Genomic DNA, 5133 nt, shown 5'->3' on the forward strand with positions numbered 1-5133 from the left:
ACACGGCGGCATCCGGCTCTGCCGTTTCGACCCCAATGCCTCTAATCATTCGCTTTACCGGATGAAACTCGTACGCTACGAGCGCCAGCTATCCTGAGGGAAACTTCGGAGGGAACCAGCTACTAGATGGTTCGATTAGTCTTTCGCCCCTATACCCAGTTCCGACGATCGATTTGCACGTCAGAATCGCTACGGACCTCCATCAGGGTTTCCCCTGACTTCGTCCTGACCAGGCATAGTTCACCATCTTTCGGGTCCCAGCGTGTACGCTCTTGGTGCGCCTCTTCTCGCGATGAGAACGAGACGCCCCGGGAGTGCGAGGCGACCGCTTTAAAGGCGAATCGCCCATCCTCCCTCGGTTCGCGCGAGACGAACCTTTACTTTCATTACGCCTTTAGGTTTAGCGAATCCCAATGACTCGCGCACATGCTAGACTCCTTGGTCCGTGTTTCAAGACGGGTCCTGAAAGTACCCAAAGCTATAGCGTCGCAGATCGGTCACGCTTTTTTACGAGCGAGGGTCGGTTCGAGAACTTCGAGGCCAACAGTCACCGGAGGTCGGTACCGGCACCGGGTCCGATAGCCGACTAGTATCCGGAGCGCTTGCCGCGAGTCGAACGCTTTTAAAGCGACCCGTGACCTTTCTCGTACCGTCGAGCGAGTCGGTCAGGATACCGCGGGTCCGCGCGATTCGAGAAAACCGCGCGGGCTCCGCCGCGGACCTTAGACCGACGCCCGACGGATCGCGACGTCCTACCAGGAGAAAAGTGCACGCGTTCGATGCCGGGTCGAAAAACGTAAGGCGCGGAAAAGGTAACGGGTAACCGTCCTCCCCGTCGCGCGAACGTCTCGCGCCGACTCCGAAACGCGAATGAATTTCTCCCTTCGACCTTTCGGGTTTCTCAGGTTTACCCCTAAACGGTTTCACGTACTATTGAACTCTCTCTTCAAAGTGCTTTTCAACTTTCCCTCACGGTACTTGTTCGCTATCGGTCTCGTGGTCATATTTAGCCTTAGATGGAGTTTACCACCCGCTTAGGGCTGCACTCTCAAGCAACCCGACTCTGAGGAGATCCCTCCCGCGATCGACGGCGGTCGCTACGGGCCTGGCACCCTCTATGGGCTGTGGCCCCGTTCAAGAAGGACTTGGACGCGCCGGACGATCTCGGGATAACGGAACCTCCCTAACACCACATTTCCCGGCGCCCGGTATCGGCCGCGGGATTCGGTGCTGGGCTCTTCCCTGTTCGCTCGCAGCTACTGAGGGAATCCTAATTAGTTTCTTTTCCTCCGCTTATTAATATGCTTAAATTCGGCGGGTAGTCTCACCTGCTCTGAGGTCGATCGATAAAATCATTATATATATATATATATATATATATATATATATAAATATATATATAAAACGTAGACGTGAATTTCGAAACGGTTCAGCGTTTATATTTAAAACCGCTATATCCACCACTCGTTACGCGGCCGCAAACGATCAGACGTCGGACACCTTTTCTTCTTATCGAGAAAATAACGGACACGACGATCGTCAATTTTGCGCGGACCTGCGACATACGCGGGCGGTTTTAATTACGCTCGTCTCTCGCGCTTTTAAGCGAGCGCGACGCGACGAACCGGTGCGTCGAAAATCGACGTCGTTCGCAAACTCGGTCGCGTTCCTTAGAACGCGGCCGGAGTTTCGCTTTCGCGTTTTAAAACGTCGCGAGACCGGGTAGGAGAGAGATCGCGCGCTAAGCGCGAACGTGCTGTTGCTCCTCACTCCTTCCCGCGCTACACGTCCAACTCGCTCCGACGTTTCTCGCGCCTCGCGGGCGAAAAAACCGAGCAGTCTTTAAATTGGATACGACCCTCAGCCAGGAGTGGTCCGGGAACAGAATCCGAGGACCGCAATGTGCGTTCGAAATGTCGATGTTCATGTGTCCTGCAGTTCACAAGTTGACGCGCAATTAGCTGCGTTCTTCATCGACCCACGAGCCAAGTGATCCACCGTTTAGGGTAATCTTTTTTCGATCGGTTTAACGCTTTTCGTCTCCGAAAAAGAGTCGTCGGCGTTGTTATCGACACATACATTTTTTTTACGGAAGGCGAGGTATATACCTTTCGACGTAAAAAAAAAAAAAAAGTTCGATTTCGGGCCGGTCTATCCGACGGAACACTTCGCCGCGCGCCCTTTGTTCTTTATTATTCAGACGGTAGGCGCGCGCGCGTTCGCGTTCGGACGACCCGCGCCGGTTTAAAGTTTATATACACACCTCCTCGCGGGTCGCGGGTGGGTGTAAGTACTTTTCGGTGCTCCGGGCGAATATCGTTTGACACCTTGTCGACGGCGAGCGCGAAACTAGGTTTCGCGCTTCGAGTTCCGTCTAGGTACCCGGAATTTTGTCGGCGCTCCTCCTACTCCTACTCCTCTCTCCCCTTTTTTACGGTGGTCGAGTGGTCGTCGTAGTCGTCGAATTTAATCGTGGCCGACTTAAAGATCGACGCGAGATATTTTCGACCGAGCGTCAGCGACAAAAATTCGTTCGACTAAATAAAGACAAACTGTGTAATTTTTATTATCACTTTAATGATCCTTCCGCAGGTTCACCTACGGAAACCTTGTTACGACTTTTACTTCCTCTAAATGATCAAGTTTGGTCAACTTCCCGGACACATCGACGACGCCGAAACGCCATCGGCGTATCGGTCCGAAGACCTCACTAAATCATTCAATCGGTAGTAGCGACGGGCGGTGTGTACAAAGGGCAGGGACGTAATCAACGCGAGCTTATGACTCGCGCTTACTGGGAATTCCTCGTTCATGGGGAACAATTGCAAGCCCCAATCCCTAGCACGAAGGAGGTTCAGCGGGTTACCCGGGCCTCTCGGCCAGGGAGGACACGCTGATTCCTTCAGTGTAGCGCGCGTGCGGCCCAGAACATCTAAGGGCATCACAGACCTGTTATTGCTCAATCTCGTGCGGCTAGAAGCCGCCTGTCCCTCTAAGAAGAATTGTTTGTACGCAGACAGTAAAAACCGCGCGCGACAACGGGGCGAACCCCGAGCCGGCCGGCCTTTGAGATGTCTAAATACGCCTAGTTAGCAGGCTAGAGTCTCGTTCGTTATCGGAATTAACCAGACAAATCGCTCCACCAACTAAGAACGGCCATGCACCACCACCCACCGAATCAAGAAAGAGCTCTCAATCTGTCAATCCTTCCGGTGTCCGGGCCTGGTGAGGTTTCCCGTGTTGAGTCAAATTAAGCCGCAGGCTCCACTCCTGGTGGTGCCCTTCCGTCAATTCCTTTAAGTTTCAGCTTTGCAACCATACTTCCCCCGGAACCCAAAAGCTTTGGTTTCCCGGAAGCTGCCCGCCGAGTCATCGGAGGAACGTCGGCGGATCGCTAGCTGGCATAGTTTACAGTTAGAACTAGGGCGGTATCTGATCGCCTTCGAACCTCTAACTTTCGTTCTTGATCAATGAAAACGTTTTTGGCAAATGCTTTCGCTTCTGTCCGTCTTGCGACGATCCAAGAATTTCACCTCTAACGTCGCAATACGAATGCCCCCATCCGTTCCTATTAATCATTACCTCGGGGTTCCGAAAACCAACAAAATAGAACCGAGGTCCTATTCCATTATTCCATGCACACAGTATTCAGGCGAAGTTTTAGCCTGCTTTAAGCACTCTAATTTGTTCAAAGTAAACGTGCCGGCCCACCTCGACACTCAATGAAGAGCACCGCGGCAGGATTGAGTTGGACCGCCCGCGTGAACGGGCTAAGTCCACCGGCAGGACGTCTCGCGGCACGCCAGTTAACACCGCGGACGATGAACCGGCGGCGCGAGACACAAATTCGACTACGAGCTTTTTAACCGCAACAACTTTAATATACGCTATTGGAGCTGGAATTACCGCGGCTGCTGGCACCAGACTTGCCCTCCAATTGATCCTCGTTAAAGGGTTTAGAGTGTACTCATTCCGATTACGGGGCCTCGGATGAGTCCCGTATCGTTATTTTTCGTCACTACCTCCCCGTGCCGGGAGTGGGTAATTTGCGCGCCTGCTGCCCTCCTTGGATATGGTAGCCGTTTCTCAGGCTCCCTCTCCGGAATCGAACCCTGATTCCCCGTTACCCGTTACGACCATGGTAGGCGCAGAACCTACCATCGACAGTTGATAAGGCAGACATTTGAAAGATGCGTCGCCGGTGCGAGACCGTGCGATCAGCGTAAAGTTATTCAGAGTCACCAAGTTGAACGATGTCGGGCGCGAACCCGCCACCGATTGGTTTTGATCTAATAAAAGCACTCCTTCCGTCTCCGGTCGGACCTCTGTTTGCATGTATTAGCTCTAGAATTACCACAGTTATCCAAGTAATTGTGGGTACGATCTAAGGAACCATAACTGATTTAATGAGCCTTTCGCGGTTTCACCTTAATTTGGCTTGTACTGAAACATGCATGGCTTAATCTTTGAGACAAGCATATGACTACTGGCAGGATCAACCAGGGAGCTGTTCTACGTGTCGAGCGCGCCGCCGCCGCCGCCGCCACGGATGACGACGATCGGGCGCGGTACGACAACAAACAGTCTCTTTTTTAAAAATAATAATTACGCGCGCGAAACGCGTTTATTTTATTTTTAAATAGAAACAGACGCGACCACTTTGTGTGGCGGTGATAGCGTGCGAGTACGGAAATGAACCGTTCCCGACGCCACACTCGTTATTATTATTATTCGGACGCGATCCGTCCAATTTTTTTTTGTTGGTAATAAATATCGAGACGACGTGAGTGCGCGATCAAACAATCCGACTCGCGCGCGCATAATAAGCTTTAAAATGCGGCGCGCGTCGAACCGATGTGCCTCGGGCAACGAACGTCGATCGACGGAAATTTTCGGACATTCTCTCGATCACTCTTCGCTAGATTGAAAGCGACACGAGATTTCTCGAAAGAAACGTTCCGGATTCGCATATAAACTCGCTCGGTTAGATGAGAGTTATCGCAAATTTTTCGGAAGAAAAATATTATAGGGCGACCGCTTTCGAACCACGAAGTGCCAAATCTTACTTTAAAACACCCGCTAAGTTCGCGATCTAGCTGTATAAGGTGCGGAGCCTTAAAATGTTTTCGAACG

At 51.9% G+C, this 5133-nt stretch overlaps 2 non-coding genes across 2 annotated transcripts; both read right to left on the reverse strand.

The window, feature by feature from the left end:
* Positions 1 to 1854: 1854 nt before the first annotated feature.
* On the reverse strand, positions 1855 to 2009 carry LOC132697655 (5.8S ribosomal RNA). The gene has a single exon (XR_009618278.1). It is a non-coding gene; the product is annotated as a 5.8S ribosomal RNA (ribosomal RNA).
* A 566-nt stretch (positions 2010 to 2575) lies between these two features.
* Positions 2576 to 4506, reverse strand: LOC132697659 (small subunit ribosomal RNA). The gene has a single exon (XR_009618281.1). It is a non-coding gene; the product is annotated as a small subunit ribosomal RNA (ribosomal RNA).
* Between the last annotated feature and the right edge of the window lie 627 nt (positions 4507 to 5133).

Source organism: Cylas formicarius, unplaced genomic scaffold (genome assembly GCF_029955315.1).
Source record: "Cylas formicarius isolate icCylForm1 unplaced genomic scaffold, icCylForm1.1 PGA_scaffold_27__1_contigs__length_107038, whole genome shotgun sequence".
Taxonomy (NCBI): Eukaryota; Metazoa; Arthropoda; class Insecta; order Coleoptera; family Brentidae; genus Cylas; species Cylas formicarius.